Source organism: Oryctolagus cuniculus, chromosome 6 (assembly GCF_051225735.1).
Source record: "Oryctolagus cuniculus isolate XC-2025 breed Fujian yellow rabbit chromosome 6, ASM5122573v1, whole genome shotgun sequence".
Lineage (NCBI taxonomy): Eukaryota > Metazoa > Chordata > Mammalia > Lagomorpha > Leporidae > Oryctolagus > Oryctolagus cuniculus.
The window spans coordinates 70599100-70617680 of NC_142872.1; the positions used below are offsets into that span (position 1 = coordinate 70599100).

General features: G+C 42.4%; 1 non-coding gene across 11 annotated transcripts in view; it reads right to left on the reverse strand.

Annotated features, from left to right (window-relative positions):
* LOC138850066 (uncharacterized) overlaps positions 1-18581 on the reverse strand; it is a 102170-nt gene that overhangs the window by 24501 nt on the left and 59088 nt on the right. For 6 of the 11 annotated variants that reach the window (XR_016235607.1, XR_011389458.2, XR_016235604.1 and 3 more), the window contains 2 exons: positions 16466-16538; positions 12013-12192 (listed from right to left, as the gene is read on the reverse strand). This is a non-coding gene — a transcript (uncharacterized LOC138850066). Of the gene's footprint in view, positions 1-10748; positions 11167-12012; positions 12193-16465; positions 16539-18581 lie in introns of those variants that run through there. The other 5 variants (XR_011389459.1, XR_016235610.1, XR_011389457.2 and 2 more) reach the window with 3 other exon arrangements.

An 18581-nucleotide genomic window follows, 5' to 3' on the forward strand; every position in this document is an offset into this window, starting at 1 on the left:
CTAAATCTATGATCCGACACCATCAAATTATTAGAGAACATTGGAGAAACCCTGCAAGATATAGGTACCGGCAAAGATTTCTTGGAAAAGACCCCAGCGGCACAAGCAGTCAAAACCAAAATTAACAATTGGGATTATATCAAATTGAGAAGTTTCTGTACTACAAAAGAAACCGGAAAGTAAAGAGGCAACCAACAGAATGGGAAAAAATATTTGCAAACTATGCAACAGATAAAGGATTAATAACCAGAATCTACAAAGAAATCAAGAAACTCCACAACAACAAAACAAACAACCCAATAAAAAATGGGCCAAGGACCTTAACAGACATTTTTCAAAAGAGGAAATCCAAATGGCCAACAGACACATGAAAAAATGTTCAAGATCACTAGCAATCAGAGAAATGCAAATCAAAACTACAATGAGGTTTCACCTCACCCCGGTTAGAATGGCTCACATACAGAAATCTATCAACAACAGATGCTGGTGAGGATGTGGGGAAAAAGAGACACTAACCCACTGTTGGTGAGAATGCAAACTGGTAAAGCCACTATTGTCGGGGACCACGCAGCATGTGACCTCTTAGTTGAGAGACAGGGCTGGACAGGCCAGACCTGATAATACTGATAACGCAACCTTGTGTGACCTTGTGCCTTAAGGCCTTGTAACCTTTCCCCTACTTGCACTAGCATTGCAGCTACAAGATAAGCCCCCTCTCCTTCCCCCTCCCGATACCCTGCCTCGATGATATATAAGTGTGTGGTTGAAAAATAAAGTCGCAGCTTGATCGGCACCTGTCTTGCTGCCATCTTTGTGTCTCCTGTCCCTTTCATTTCTCCTTCTAGGTGCTCGGCCCCAGTTGCTGTCCCGCGGGACGGGACAACTGGCGCCCAACGTGGGGCTCAAGTGCGGCCCTTGGGGTTCGAGTGCCTGTAAGATTGGAGGAACGCCGCCTTCCAGGAGGAAAACTTGGATCCAAGTGATTGTGCGACCGGCTCGGAACTGCCCACCCGAGATCATCAGCATCGGTCGACGCTGTGGAGTGAAGACGGCGCAAGGTAAGTGACAGCCATGGGACAGGCATTATCGTCACGGGAAATGTTCATTTCGGGTCTCAGGGAGGCCCTCAAGACACGAGGAGTTCGAGTTAAAAATAAGGATCTAAAGGCATTTTTTGAGTATGTAGAAAGATTGTGTCCCTGGTTCCCCAAGGAAGGAACAATTGACGAGATCAAGTGGGAAAGAGTTGGAAGTTGTTTAAAGGATTTTCATGAGACCTTTGGCCCTGCAAAAGTGCCTATTACGATTTTTTCATATTGGAACCTGATTAATGACATTCTAAAAACCCGTCACCTAGATAAGACTATTGATGCCCTAGTAAGGGATGGTGAGGAGACGTTACAGCAATCCTCCCGACCTGCATCTAAATGCCCATCTGTCATTCTAGATATACCCTCCACTGATGATGACCCCAACAATAAAATTAAAGAGCCCACTTTAGCCCCTACCAATGAAGCGAGCCGACTATATCCTGCCATCCGAGACAAATTAGATTCAGATGAGGAAGCTGCCCCAGAGGAAGAGGTCGTGCACTATCATAATTCCAATTGGCCCCAAAATGTTAAAAATCCCCCGCCATACAATACTCACCCGCACCTTCCCATTTGTGCCCCCGCTCTCTATGACTTTAACCCTCCTGTGCCTGACTTGTCGGCCTTGCGACAGTCACTTCAACAGAGACGAGAGCACATCCAGCTCCTTAAGGAAATAAAATCCCTTGACGAGGAGCTCCACCACCTTGCCTTAGAGCAGCCCCTTCCAAAACCTAAACAAGGTAAAGTCAGGTCCAAAACCCAACCCCTTCTAGCTTTCCCTGTAACCAGGAGGCAAGCCGGAGGTCATTCTGAGCCTGCCGCTGATGGGGTAAATGAGGCTGAGGAGAATTCGCCCCACCACTCTGAGGAAGATAGTGAGGAACCTGGGTCGGAGGAGGAAGATCAGGTCCCCAATCAAGGACCTGGTAATGGACAGCCGCCACCCTATAAAAAACTTAGTCTCAGATTTATTGAAAAACTTAAAACTGCTTGCACCCAGTATGGTCCCACTGCCCCGTATACTCAGGCCTTATTGGAAAGCCAGAGTGCCCGGTGGCTTACACCTAATGATTGGGACTTCCTCGCCAGAGCTGCTCTCAGCGGAGGTGACTATGTCCTGTGGAGGGCTGATTATGTTCAAATTTGTAAAGAAATAGCCCAACAAAATTTTGCTAAAGCTTCATCTAAAAATTGGACCCTCAAAAAACTTTTGGGAGATGCCCCGTATAATTCCAACAATTCACAAGCCCAGTTCCCTGATGGACTTCTGGCGCAAATTAAAACTGCCGGACTAGGGGCTTGGAGAAAGCTCCCTCAAAGGGGAGCAGTCACTACCTCTTTGGCTAAGATTCAGCAGGGGCCCGACGAGCCTTATAGTGATTTTGTCTCGCGCCTTAATGTTGCAGCTGAGAGACTAGTTGGCCCAGGAGAAAATGGAAGTGCATTTGTTACGCACCTCGCCTTTGAAAATGCCAACCCAGCTTGTAAAGATATTCTTCGGCCTCATAAACATAAGGGTGATCTTTCAGACTATGTGAGGCTCTGCGCTGGTGTGGGATCGGCCCATGCCATGGGCTTGGCAATTGGGGCCGCACTCAAACTGACCCAAAATCCCTCCAAGGGGACCTCCACTTGCTACGCCTGTAAACAGCCTGGACATTTTGCCCGCGAATGTCCAACTGCCTTATCAAACAGGCCCATGGCCCAAGGCGCGACTCCATCTCCTCCAGGTAGGCCGTTCCCCTCCACCCCATGCCCCCGATGTCATAGGGGTTATCACTGGGCAAATGAATGCAGGTCAAAGACTAATTCTTCAGGCCAACCCCTCCCTCCTAGTGTGCCGGGAAACTGCCAGAGGGGCCAGCCCCTGGCCCCAGTTTCTCAAAGGACAAACCCTGGGGCAGTACGGTTTGTCCCTTCCCAGCCTCAGGCTCAGCAAATACCTCAACAATTGCTTCTCTCCAACGAGCAACCCCAGGTAGCGCAGGACTGGACCTCTGTGCCGCCTCCGATACAATATTAGATTCCACCCAGGGCCCACAAATTATCCCTACAGGGGTGTGGGGCCCCTTGCCTTCGGGTACCTGTGCTTTTATTCTTGGCCGAGCATCAGCCACCCTTAAAGGCATTCAAGTTTTTCCCGGTATTATTGACGGTGACTTTACCGGGGAAATAAAAATCCTAGCAGCCGCTATCAATGGAGTAGCTGCCGTTCCACAGGGCACCCGTCTAGCACAACTGGTTCTTCTGCCTTTAATTACTGGAAGTACATCCTCAATTTCTTCCAGGCCCCGAGGCATTACCCCTTTGGGCTCCTCGGATGCTTATTGGGTCCAGCCAATTACAAAAAATAGGCCTGTGTTAACCCTTACTATTGAAGGAAAGGATTTCAAGGGCATTTTGGACACAGGGGCAGATGCCACGGTCATATCTCAAGATCATTGGCCCGCCCATTGGCCGCTGACCGCATCTCTCACCGATTTGCGAGGTATAGGTCAGTCCAATAACCCCCAAGTCAGCTCAAGGGTATTACGCTGGAAAGATAAGGAAGGCAATCAGGGCACTGTGACTCCTTTTGTATTACCAGGCCTTCCTGTTAACCTGTGGGGACGTGACATTCTCTCCCAAATGGAAGTTATCCTGTGCAGCCCTAATGCTGTGGTCACACAACAAATGCTGCGCATGGATTATGTGCCTGGCACAGGACTTGGAAAAATGAGACAGGGCATAACTCAACCTATTACAGCCCCCTCTAAAACAGATAGACATGGGCTCGGATATTTGGATTTTTAGTAACGGCCACTGGCCTTCCTGTACCCCATGCAGATAAAATCACATCGAATACTCAAACTCCTGTTTGGGTGGATCAGTGGCCGCTTACTCAAGAAAAGCTAAATGCCGCTACAGCGCTTGTACAGGAGCAGCTCGTGGCTGGACACCTAGAGCCTTCCAATTCTCCCTGGAATATGCCCATTTTTGTCATAAAGAAAAAATCTGGTAAATGGCGCCTTTTACAGGATTTGCGCGCCATTAATAAGGTCATGGCACCCATGGGTGCCCTCCAACCTGGCATCCCAACCCCCGTGGCCATCCCAAATGGTTATTACAAAATAATTATAGATCTCAAAGACTGCTTTTTCACTATTCCTCTACACCCTGATGATCGTCCTTATTTTGCCTTTAGCCTCCCCCGTGTCAATTTCCAGGGACCGATGCAAAGATTTCACTGGAAAGTATTGCCCCAGGGAATTGCCAATAGCCCCACCCTTTGTCAAAAGTTTGTAGCACAGGCAGTGGACCCGGTTCGTTTACACTGGCCACACATTTATATTCTACATTATATGGATGACATTTTACTGGCGGCTCAAAACAAGTCAGACCTACAAGATTGCTTTACAGCACTTTCTAAAGCCTTTCTTACCCTTGGTTTACAAATTGCTCCTGATAAGTTCCAGTTACAAGACCCCTTTACCTATTTAGGTTTAAAATTACAACAGGATTTGGTTTTTGTGCCCCGCATCCAGTTCCGCTTGGATTGCCTCCATACCCTTAATGATTTTCAAAAACTTCTAGGAGATATTCAATGGCTCAGGCCCTATTTAAAAATATCTAATAATGTCCTTTTACCCCTCAATGACATTCTGCGAGGAGACCCAGATCCCTCTTCCCCCCGTGAGCTCACCCCTGCTGCAGGAGACGCATTAAACCAAGTAGCGCAAGCCATCAGCCAACAGTTTGTTTCACAGATTTCTTATACTCTCCCCCTGCTTTTTGTAGTTTTAGCCACACCACATACGCCCACTGGAGTTTTTTGGCAAAAATCCCTCATGCCCAATAAAAAGGGTCAACCTCTTTTCTGGGTTCATCTCCCCATTTCCTCATCTAAGGTAATTGCAGTATATTTGTCTCAGGTTGCTTCAATAATCATCAAGGCTCGTTTCCTTTCCCGCCAATATTTTGGAAAAGACCCCGATGTTGTAGTAGTGCCATATACCCGAGAACAGACCCAGTTCCTTCTTCAAACTTCTGATGACTGGGGAATAGCCATGTCAGGATTTATGGGAGTCATTGACAATCACCTCCCTGATGACCCCGTGTTACAGTTTGCCCAATCCTATTCCTTTATTTTCCCAAAAAATACAAAAAGTAACCCCATTCCAAAGGCTGTTACGGTGTTTACAGATGGGTCCTCCAATGGAATAGCTGCCTTCGTGGCAGATAACCGTTCCCACGTATTTAAAACATCTTATCAGTCGGCTCAGTTGGTTGAGCTGTATGCCATACTTCAAGTCTTTACACAGTTTTCCAGTCAGGCTGTAAATATTTATACCGATAGTGCATATGTAGCTCACTCCATTCCGTTGCTTGAGACTTCTCCTTTTCTTAAAACAACTTCCAACGCTATGCCCTTGTTTATACAAATTCAAAAGCTAATACGAGAAAGACAACAGCCCTTCTATTTGGGACATATTAGGGCACACACAAGCCTACCAGGGTCACTCTCAGAAGGTAATGCCCAGGCAGATGCTGCTACAAGGCTTACCTTCCCCACAACTGTGGGATCAGTGCAGGAAGCTCAGAACTCAGAAGGTAATGCCCAGACAGATGCTGCTACAAGGCTTACCTTCCCCACAACTGTGGGATCAGTGCAGAAAGCTCAGAACTCAGAAGGTAATGCCCAGACAGATGCTGCTACAAGGCTTACCTTCCCCATAATTGTGGGATCAGTACAGGAAGCTCAAAACTTGCATAGGTTGCATCACTTAAATGCTCAATCTCTCCATTTGTTTTGTAAAATTTCACGAGAACAGGCTCATGAAATAGTCAAAAAATGCCCCTCATGTGTTACAAGCCAACCTGTACCGCATTTGGGAGTCAATCCGCGTGGTCTTCTCCCTAATCAACTGTGGCAAATGGATGTCACACACTTCCCAAAATTTGGCAAACTAAAGTATCTCCATGTCTCTATAGACACCTATAGTGGCTTTGTCTTTGCCTCCCCCCACACAGGAGAAGCTGCTAAGGATGTTATCTCGCACCTTATCACAGCTCTTTCTGTACTGGGAAAACCTGTTAAGATTAAGACAGACAATGGTCCTGCTTATGTCAGCACTAAGTTTAAACAATTTTGTGAGGCGCTCCATATTAACCACATTACAGGAATTCCCTACAATCCACAGGGACAGGGAATCGTTGAAAGAGCCCATCAAACACTAAAAACTTGGCTCACTCGGCTTGAAGCCACTTCCTTGTCTTTTGCCTCTCCCCGCGACCGATTGAATCATGCGCTCTTTGTGCTAAACTTCCTGACCTTGGATAATAATAATCATTCAGCTGCGGACCGTCATTGGCACCCTTCCCCTGATACGGCTCCGCCTATGGTAATGTGGCGAGACCCCCTCACCAGTAGCTGGCACGGCCCAGATCCAGTACTCATTTGGGGACGTGGCTCAGCCTGCATCCTGGACCAAAAACAATCGGCACCAAGATGGCTACCTGAAAGATTAATTAAACAAGTTAATCCGCCCATTCCTACAAATAATGATGTTGTTCCAGAGCCTGTACTTGGCCCTGAGAACGCCTTTTCTTTATACCCACAGGAATGAAAAGACCCGGCTGGACGCTACTGGGACTCATTACAGGACTCCTTATTATTGTTGGAATTGTTGCCATTGTTGCTATTTGAGTATCTTATCTTCTCTCTATTCTCTCCTCCCCTGCTACATTTCCTGAGGGCTCACTGATTAACCCCTCCAAAGGGCCCTAATACAATGGCCCTCAGCCTTGCTCTCCTGATGATGGCAATCTACACCATCCATTGGGCTCCACCAGTCTTTGCAGGGCTTGACAACCCTCAGGGCATTCAAAAATACCTTCAACAGCATCACCCTTGTACCTGCTCAGGGGGCATAATAGTATCCTTCCCACGAACCCGTGGCCGTGGCCGTGCTCAAAAGCCGCATTTTACACAAGACTGCGGAGATAAAACTGCTTATCTGACCGTCCCGGGTTCCCGATGGTTCTGTGTTCCCAAACCTAAGCTAGACTCTTACCGCACTGGGGATCAGTGCCCATCAGAGTGCAATAAAACTATCCATTACTCCATGCACTCCTCCTGTTATACACAGTATCAAACCTGTAATAAGGGAAATCAGCGTTTATTGTTTGCCGTTATATCAGGAGATTATGAGGGAACGTTCGGAGGAGAGTTGTCCTCTTCACGCTTCAGCTCCCCCTCCTGCCCCACTAAGGGACAAGTAGCCTGCTGGTACCCTATAGCCCCTGTGGGAGTGTCTGACGGTGGAGGCCCTCAGGATACCCTTACTAAATTAAAAACACAAAAGGTACTCGAAACCGTATTTGAAAGCCTTTACCCTTCCCTCCAATACCACCCCCTGGCTAAAGTTCATTCCAGAGGAAATAAAGACTTGGATGTCAATACCATCGATATCCTTACCAACACCCATAAACTGCTTAATCTCTCTGCCCCAAACCTTGCAAGAGACTGCTGGCTCTGTTTACGCCAGGGACCCCCCCCTTCCTCTTGCCATTTTTCTACCGCTTAATAATACCCTTGAGTTCAATAGCTTCTTGGGCCACCCCCCTATGCAGCCCTTTCCTGTTCTTCCTGTCCCAACGGAAAATATCACTTGCCTTTATAAACCTCCCAACAATAATCCCTTCGATATCGATGTAGGCCTTGCTCCTTTCTGTACAAATAATGTAACAGTAAACTACCCTCTTTATGCCCCTAATTCCACCGTTTTTGTATGTAGGGATAATTTAGCTTATGCCATTTTACCAACAAATTGGACCGGTAATTGCATGCATGCTATACTTTTTCCTGATATAGAGATTATCAATGGAGATACCCCTGTTCCTATCCCCTCCCTTGATTATATTGCAGGGAGACAAAAACGAGCTATTCAATTTATTCCTTTATTAGCCACATTGGGAATTTCCTCAGCTATGGTTACAGGATCCACAGGACTAGGAATCGCGGTCCACAAATAAAGAGAATTGTCCCAACAACTTATTAATGATGTGCAGACCCTATCCACCACCATTCAGGACCTTCAAGATCAAATTGATTCCCTAGCGGAAGTGGTTCTACAAAATCGTAGAGGCTTAGACTTGCTTACTGCTGAACGGGGAGGTATTTGCTTGGCTTTACAGGAAAAATGCTGTTTTTATGCTAACAAGTCCGGCATTGTTCGTGATAAAATCAAGACACTTCAAGAAGATCTGGAGCGTCGTCGACGTGCCATGGCTGAAAATCCCTTTTGGAATGGATGGAATGGACTGCTTCCCTATTTGCTACCGCTTTTAGGCCCCATTGTTGGGTTGCTTGTTGTGCTATCTATAGGTCCTTGTCTCCTCAATAGGCTGATGACCTTTATCAGACAACAAGTAGATAATTTAGCAGTCAGACCAATTCAAATACATTACCAAAGTCTGGCCATGGAAGATCCCATGGAAAACGTTATCTCTCTGGCCGGTGAAGTCTGGCCAGTGAGGTCACGGTCCCTCCAACAACTGACTCTCCCCTTCGGTCTGCCGCTGCCCCAGTCGGGAGCCCAGGAAGGGCCCCAGGCCTATCAATAAAATGAGCAGTAAGCCAATGACGGGCACCTTCCCGGAACCTCACCCACCTAAGACAGGAGTCCTTGGGGACTGGCAAGGATATCCAATGACGGGTAAGAGGTGATGGAGCCCCGGGTCGATTCCTAAGACAGGCACTGCTCGCTCATCACGCTTGGCCTAACCGGTAGCCATTTCTGTTTAATTGATAAGAAAGGGGGATATGTCGGGGACCACGCAGCATGTGACCTCTTAGTTGAGAGACAGGGCTGGACAGGCCAGACCTGATAATACTGATAACGCAACCTTGTGTGACCTTGTGCCTTAAGGCCTTGTAACCTTTCCCCTACTTGCACTAGCATTGCAGCTACAAGATAAGCCCCCTCTCCTTCCCCCTCCCGATACCCTGCCTCGATGATATATAAGTGTGTGGTTGAAAAATAAAGTCGCAGCTTGATCGGCACCTGTCTTGCTGCCATCTTTGTGTCTCCTGTCCCTTTCATTTCTCCTTCTAGGTGCTCGGCCCCAGTTGCTGTCCCGCGGGACGGGACAACTATGGAAGTCAGTCTGGAGATTCCTCAGAAACCTGAATATAACCCTACCATACAACCCAGCCATCCCACTCCTTGGAATTTACCCAAAGGAAATTAAATTGGCAAATAAAAGAGCTGTCTGCACCTCAATGTTTATTGCAGCTCAATTCACAATAGCCAAGACCTGGAACCAACCTAAATGCCCATCAACGGTAGACTGGATAAAGAAATTATGGGATATGTACTCTTTAGAATACTATACTGCAGTAAGAAACAATGAAATCCAGTCATTTGCAATAAAATGGAGGAATCTGGAACACATCATGCTGAGTGAAATAAGCCAGTCCCAAAGGGACAAATACCATATGTTTTCCCTGATCGGTGACAACTAACTGAGCACCAAAAAGGAAACCTGTTGAAAGTGAAATCGACATTATGTAACAATGAATTCATCAGCCCTTGTTCTGACTATCAAGGAACTACTTAATACTTTATCCCTTTTAGTATTTTTTTTGTTCTACTTATTACTATTGGTTGAACTCTTTAATTAACACACAATTATTCTTAGGTGTTTAAATTTAATTGAAAAGTGATCCCTGTTAAATATAAGAATGGGAATAAGAGAAGGAGGAGATGTACAGTTCAGCACATGCTCAATCAGACTTGCCCCAAACGGTAGAGTTAGAAATGTGCCAGGGGATTCCAATTCATTCCCATCAAGGTGGCATGTACCAATGCCATCTCACTAGTCCCAGTGATCAATTTCTGTTCACAACTGATCATAATGATAGGACTAAGAACCAAAGGGATCACATAAACAAGACTAGTGTCTGCTAAAACTAACTGATAGAATTAAAAAAGAGAGAACGATCCAACATGGGAAACGGAATACACACCAGACTCATAGAATGGCAGATGTCCTAAACAGCACTTTGGCCTCAGAATCAACCCTTAAGGCATTCAGATCTGGCTAAAAAGCCCATGAAAGTATTTCAAGCATGGAAAGCCAAGACACTGTGGCAAAAAAAGAGAAAAAAATGACCTAAATGAAAGATCTCTGTGAGTGAGATCCCAGTGGAAAGACTGGGCCATCAAAAAGGGGGTACCTTTTTCTGAAGGGAGGAGAGAACTTCCACTTTGACTATGACCTTGTCTAAATAAGATCAGAGTCAGTGAACTCAAAAGGCTTCCATAGCCTTGGCATCTCATGACAAGAGCCTAGGGTAATTACTGATGCCATAAACAAGAGTGTCAATTGTTAAATTAACAACAGGAGTTACTGTGCACCTACTCCCCATGTAGGATCTCTGTCCTTAATGTGTTGTATTATGTGAATGAACTGTATAACTAGTCCTCAAACAGTACTTTATACTTTATGTTTCTATGTGGGTGCAAACTGTTGAAATCTTTACTTAGTATATACTAAATTGATATTGTGTATATAAAGACAATTGAAAATGAATCTTGATGTGAATGGGATGGGAGAAGGAGTGGGAGATGGGATGGTTATTGGAGGGAAAAATCCACTATAATCCAAAAGTTGTACTTTGGAAATTTATATTTATTAAATAAAAATTTTAAAAAAAGTTTATATGTGAAAAAATTTACAATAGTTTCTGAGACACAGTACAGGTTATTACATAAGTATTTCCCATTCTGACTCAGCAAACTTTCATTGGTTCACAGCACTCCTTATTTGCTGAATTGCTCTGTAATTTTTCTCTTTGTTAAAGGTTTATTTATTTGAAAGAGTTGCAGAGAGGGAGGGAGGGACAGAGAATTTTCCATCCACTGCGTCACACCCCAAATATCTGCAATGGCCAAGGTTGAGTCAGGCAAAAGCCAGGAACAGGAGTTTCATTCAGGTCTCTCACGTGGGTGGCAGGGGCCCAAACTTGGCACATCTTCCCCTACTTTTCCTAGACCATTAGCAGAGAGCCAGATCAGAAGTGAAGAAGCTGTGAAATGAACCAAATCTGATATGGGCTACTAGCATTGGAGGCAGCAGCTTTACTCACTATACCACAATCTGGTTCCTGAAATTTTTACTAAATTTGTTTTTCTGCCTTTATATATTGATGAAAAGTAGGAGGCCAGCTGATAGACCAACTTGAAAAAAATTCTATTAAATGGCATTATTTACTCTTTTCCTTTACATTTACTAACTGCCTTTTGAAGTTAGTATTCTTGCTCTTACAACAAAGGAAACTTTGGAACATCCATTGATTGTCCTGGAGCCTCCTTCTCCTACATTTACCTTCTGAATTTCCCATGCCAGCTACCTAGAGACCCAGTTGCACCCCTTACCCTAACATGCAATCACTGACTTCCCATAGTCATAGCATGCAAGGTTCCCACGCTTCCAGGGTGCAGAGGATCTGATCCATTCTACGACGCTGCTCGTCAATGGAGAGAGCAGAAATGTAGACTCAGCTGCCTTTTGGTGCTCCAGCCTGGCAATTTGAACCCTGGAGCCTGTGATATGCTGACAGGATGGGGACACCTCACAATCCTACATGGCATCCCAGCCCCCTGTTCACTCTCCTAGCCATACTCAAAGTCAGTGGGGAATGCACTTTTTCCCTCTGGCAAAATCTTTTGGTCACACACAATCACAAGGGCTGCCATAGTTTCTACTGGTGTCAAAATGGTGCCTTCTCCCCACCACTTGCTAGGTGTTCTTGTGTGGGGGGATGGGGAGAAAGAAGTGTGCTTTTCTTTCACTGGATTAGGCAAGTTCCCTGGCCCTTGCTCTCCCTCAGGCAATAGCCCCACTGACAAGGGCTGCTGCAGTCTGCTCTCACCTCACTCTCCAAAGCTGGCATCTCCTCCAGTTCCCGCCTGTGGGATTTCTGTGTTGTGTCGATGCTTGTTGCTGCACGTCTGCACCTTCCATGCTGCTCCATAACATCCCTCTTCCTTCTGCAGAATTTCCACTGCAAACTTCTCTCCAACTCTCCCCTGGAAATCTACTCCCTTCACTTCTAAATAGGTAGAAGGGATTCATTTTTTTTAATGTTTTTAAGGTGAACATATTTCATTTACTTCATATATACAGATTTAAGATCATAGTAATGCTTCCCACCATATGCTCCCTCCAGCCCACACTCTCACCCTCCCTGCCCGTTCCTGTCCCACTCCTTCCTTTAATTTTTACAATGATCTACTTTTCATCTATCTTATACTCTTAAGATTAACTTTACACTAAGTAAAGAATTCAACAAATAGAAGAAGCAACACTGATCCTCAACAGTAAAGACAAAGGCTATAAACAATCATCAGATCTCAAGATATCACTTAAACTCACATACAATTACATTTTTTGGTAATCTATTAGTCACCTCAGATCAAGGGAAGAATATGATATTTGTCTTATGGATATTGGCTTATTTTACCAAGTATAATGGTTTCTAGTTGCATATATTTTGTTGCAAATGACAAGATTTCATTGATTTCTTTTTTTTTTTTTTTTTTTGACAGGCAGAGTGGACAGTGAGAGAGAGAGACAGAGAGAAAGGTCTTCCTTTGCCGTTGGTTCACCCTCCAATAGCCGCCGCGGCCAGCGCGCTGCGGCCGGCGCACCGCACTGATCCGATGGCAGGAGCCAGGAGCCAGGTGCTTTTCCTGGTCTCCCATGGGGTGCAGGGCCCAAGCACCTGGGCCATCCTCCACTGCACTCCCTGGCCACAGCAGAGAGCTGGCCTAGAAGAGGGGCAACCGGGACAGAATCCGGCGCCCCAACCGGGACTAGAACCCGGTGTGCCGGCGCCGCTAGGCGGAGGATTAGCCTAGTGAGCCGCGGCGCCGGCCTGATTTCTGAATTTCAATTCGGTTCCATTGGTCTACATGTCTGTTTTTGTGTCAGTACCAGACTGCTTTGATCATAACTGCCATGCAGTATATCTTGAAATCTGGTATTTTAATGCTTCCTGCTTTGCTTTTGTTGTTTAAGATTTCTTTAGCTAATTGCAGTCTCTTGTGTTTCCATATGAATTTCAGCATCATTGTTTCTAGCTCTGAGAAGAATGTTGTTGCTATTTTGATTGGGAATGCATTGAATTTGTAAATTCCTTTGGGTAGTATGGACATTTTGATTATATTAATTCTTTCAATCCACAAACATGGAAGATTTTTCCATATTTGTGTCTTCTTATAGTTCTTTCAGTAATGTTTAGTAATTTTCATTGTAGAGAACTTTCACCTCCTTGGTTAAATTTATTGAAAGTTATTTAAATTTTTGTAGCTATTGTGAAAGCGACTGATATTATAAGTTCTTTTTTTATCCTTAGCGTTGTCTGTCTATAAAAAGGTTCAAGATTTTAGTGTGTTGATTTTATATTCTACAACTTTACCAAACTCTCTTATGGTTTCCAATAGTTTCTTGGTGGAATTTTTGGTTCCCCCATCTATAGGAGTATGTCATCTGACATCGGGGTAATTTCAGTTCCTCCTATTCAATTTATATTCCTTTGATTTCTTTTCCTTGCATAATGGCTGTGGCTCAAACTTCTAGGACTATATTGTATAACAATATATCCTTTCATGTTCAGTGCATGTGTATTTTTTGTTGGTGAAATGTGCTTCTTGTAGGCAGCAAAGAAATGGGTTTAAATTGAAAGTGGGCATCCTTGCCTGGTTCCAGATCATATTGGAAATGTTTCCCAGTTTACCCATACAATATGATGCTGGCTGTTGATATGTCATAAATTGCCTTGATTTGTTTAAGAATCTTCCTTCTATACTCAATTTCCTTATAGTTTTTTTTTTTTTATCATGAAAGGATATTGTATTTCATCAAAACACCACATCTATTGAGATAATAACATGGTAACATTCTTCAGTTGGTTAGTGTGATGTATCACATTTATTGATTTGTGTATGTAGAACTATCTCTGCATACAGGAATTGGATTAGTTCTTCTTTAAACATCTGGTAGAATTCAGCAGTGAAATCATCCAGTCCCAGGCTTTTCTGTTTGGGTGGGTCTTTATTACAAACTCAATCTCCATTTTGCTTATTAATCTGTTTGTGTTTTCTATGTCTTAATGAATCAGTTTTAGTAGATTGTGTGTGTCCAGGAATCTAGCCATTTCTTCTAGATTTTACAATTTGTTGGTATGCAGCTGTTTGTAGCAATTCGTGATGACCCATTTTATTTCTGTGATACCTATTGTTACATCTCCTTTTTCAATCTGGTTTTATTAATTGGGATCTTCTCTCTCTTTATTTTGTTAGTTTCTCCAATAGTTTATTAATTTGTTTGTTACATGAAAAACAACTTCTTTATTTCACTGATCCTTTGTATTTTTTTGGTTTCAATTTTTTTTCTTTCTTTTTTTTTTTTTTTAGTTATTTCTTTCCTCCTACTGTTTTGGGTTGGGTTTGTTCTAGTTTTTCTAGGCCCTTAAGATGCATTGATAGCTCCTTTACTTAATGCTTTTCCAATTTATCGATGTAGGCATTAATTGCTAAACTCTTCCCTTTTGTTATATCCCAGGAGTTTTTATGTGTGTATTATCATCCTCATTTCCAGTAAATTTTGGTTTCACTTTTGATTTGTTTTGACCCACTCTTCCTTCAGGAGCATGTTGTTCAGTCTCCATGTGTTTGCATATTTCTAGATTCTTAAGTTGTTAATATCAGAAATGTCATGATATCATTTCAATTTTTTGAATTTGCTGAGACTTGCTTTATGTCCTAGCATATGGTCTAGCCTAACGAAAGTTCCATGCACTGATGCAAACACTGTGTATTCCTCAACTGTGGGATGAAATCTTGTGTAGATATCAGTTATGTCCATTTTGTCCATAGTGTAAATAAGCTCTACTGTTTCTTTGTTGATTTTCTCTCAGGTTGATATGTCTAATGATGGAAGTGGGATATTGAAGTCCCTCATTACTATTGTTTTGGAGCCTATCTCTCCCTTTATATCAATTAACATTTATTTTGGATAGCCAGGCACCCTGGTATTGGATGCATGTATATTTATAATAGTCTCAGCTTCCTGTTGCATTGATCCCTTAAAGAATACATAATGCTATTCTTTGTCTCTTTTAATATTTTTTGCATCAAAGTCTATTTTGTCTGATTTTAGGATGGCCACACCTGCTTGTTTTTGCTTTCCATTAGCATGGAATATCTTTTTATATCCTTTCACTTTCAGTGCAGGTGTATTTTTTGTTGGTGAAATGTGTTTCTTATAGGCAACAAAGATATGGGTTTTGTATTTTAATCCATTTATTCAGTCTATAACTTTTAATTGGAGAATTTAGGCCATTTACATTCAAGGTTACTGTTGATAAGTAATGACTTGGCCTTGCCATTTTCCCATAAACATTCCTATTGTTTGCTTTGGATTTCCTTCATAGTTTTACTGGTAAATTTTCTGCCTTCATGGTCTTTCATAATGATAACCATCTTTCTGTGTCTCTCTTAGAGATTCCATTGTGGGAGCAGTGAAAACAGGGAGAAGTTGTGCTGTATTGAACAGGGTAAAGTAGCAGCTATCATGCACCATATCTATCTATTATCTAAATATATTTTTAAAAAGAAATAATAAAAAAAACTCAATGCTCCTCAATTGATCTAAAAATTCTATGCAAACTCTTCAAGTTAGGAACTACATTTTTTTTATAGAGACTGATACTATTACCCTGAAATTCATGTGGAAATTCAAAGGAAACAATACTAAAAGTGTTGTTGAAAAATGAATAATGAAATTTGATTATTTGCACTTTCCAACAGCAAATCTAATTATGAAGTTCCATTATTCAATAGAGTGTGTTAACATAAGTTGAGATTCATGTAAACTAACAGATAGATTTGAAGGACTATTCATAAGCATTTTACTTTTGATGAAGGCATTTAGAACTTCTTTGAGGGAAAAACAGTTTTTCTAACAAATGGTACCAGGAGCACAAATGTCTATTAGCACCTGAAGGAATTTGGGCCCCTGACTACAATTAGTAATCCAGTGGATCACTGATCTAAAGGTAGGAAAAACAGCTTTAAGGTTCTTAAACAAATATTGTAGTAAATTTTGTGACCATGTGTTATGTAATAATTTTTGTAGACATTACATTAAAAATATAATCAAGACAAGAAAAAATGATTACTTGTAGTCTCTCCACATTAATAAGGGTTTTTTTCCTTCAAACAACACCATAAATAAAATGAAAATTCAAGTCACTGGGAGAAGATAACTCAAGTTATATGACTGAGGAGGACTAGTAGTCATTGAATATAGAAAACTCTTACCAGTCAGTAATAAGAAGACAATTGACTTGAGTAAATGTGATAGAAGTCTATGATGTCATGGGTCTCTAGGCAGCTGCAGAAGGAGCAAGAGAACAATGAAAACTTTAAAACATTATAAAAATGAAAAGAATTTCTGCAAAGAAGGTACAAAACTGTAATTAAACATGAAAATACACACAGTATTGTTAGTTATTTGGGAAATGCAGATAAAATCCTTAATGATATAAAGCTAAAACTCACTGAAATGAGTGTAATTGAGAGACAGTAACAATGGTTGACAAAAATGTAAAGAGCAGGGATTATTCATATATTGCATGTGGGAGTTTAAGACAGAAGAGTCACTTTGAAAAACAATTTGACTCCTCACAATTCCAAACACCAAGTCACTGCAACACCTGGAAATTCCACTCCCAGGTATGTGCCCAAAAAAAATGAAAACCTATAGCTACACAAAGATTTACCTGCGAATATCCATAACAACAATACTATCCAATGCATACTATCCAATATTTATTGAATAATTTTAATTGGTTGTATGCACACAACATGCAATACAATAAACTCACAAGTGGTGTGAAGCCATGATAAAGGCACAACAGGAAGTGTAAGAAATCAAACCTGAAGATCACAGAATTTATGATTCCATCTAGAAATGTCAGTACAAGGCTCATGCATAGAGACAGAAGATGACCAGGGATTGTATAGACTGGAGAAGTTAGTGCAAACAGGGAGAATTTCTCTCCAGAGCAATGAGAATGCCCCAATAAGGTATGGTGTTGGCTGCATGGCTCTGTGACATACTAATAAGCTTATGTATGTTATATCTCAGTAAAGCACTTTGAAAACTAACACCCCCACACACATGGTACTATTCATGACTTTGAGGATTTAAGTCACATAATCTGAGAATGGAAATTATTTTTTGTCTGTTTCAATGGATTTTGAAGGAAAAAGAGGACGCAAGGACATATGTGCATTATGAAAATGTTTATAGTGGTTATGTATACATCACCTTAATTCCAAAATGAAAAAAAGATAAAACAACTAAAGAGAGCTTCAGACCAATATTCCTGAGGAACATAGATGCAAAACTCCTCAACAAGATACCAGCTAATCAAAACCAACAATACCTCAGAAAGATCATTCACCCAATGATCACCAAGTAGATTTTATCCCTAGTATTAAGGGATGGTTCAACATATGCAGATCAATACATGTGATACAGCACATTAACAAACTAAAGAATAAAAACCATAGGATTATCTTTCTGTAGATGAAGAGCAAAATGTAATTGATAAAAGAAAACAATCTTTCGTGGCCAGCGCCGCAGCTCACTAGGCTAATCCTCCACCTGTGGTGCCGGCACCCCGGATTCTAGTCCTGGTCGGGGCGCCAGATTCTGTCCCTGTTGCCCCTCTTCCAGGCCAGCTCTCTGCTATGGCCCAGGAGTGCAGTGGAGGATGGCCCAAGTGCTTGGGCCCTGCACCCGCATGGGAGACCAGAAAAGAACCTGGCTCCTGGCTTCAGATCAGTGTGATGCGTTGGCCGTGGCAGTCATTGGAGGGTGAACCAATGGTAAAGGAAGACCTTTCTCTCTGTCTCTCTCTCTCTGTCCACTCTGCCTGTCAAAAAAAAAAAAAAAAATCTTTCATGATAGAAACCTGAATCAAACTAGGTATATAAGGAACCGTTTTTAACATCATACTGAATAGCAAAAGTTGGAAGCATTTCCACTAAGATTCAGAACCAGGCAAGGATGTATATTTTCAACATTGCTATTTAACATAGTTTTGGGAGTTTTAGCCAGAGCCATTAGGCAAGAAAAAGAAATTGAAGGAATACAAATTAGAAAGGAGGAAGTCAAATTATACCTGATCACAGATGACATGATCATATATATAAGGGAAACAAAAGACTCCACTAAGAGACTATTGAAATTCATAAGAGGATTTGGTAGAGTTGCAAGATATGAATCAACACATAAAAATCAATAGCCTTTGTATACACAGACAATGCCATGACTAAGAAAGAACTTCTAAGATCAGTACTATTCATAATAGCTAGAAAAAATCTAAATACCTGGGAATAAATTTAAACAAGGAGGTGAAATATCTCT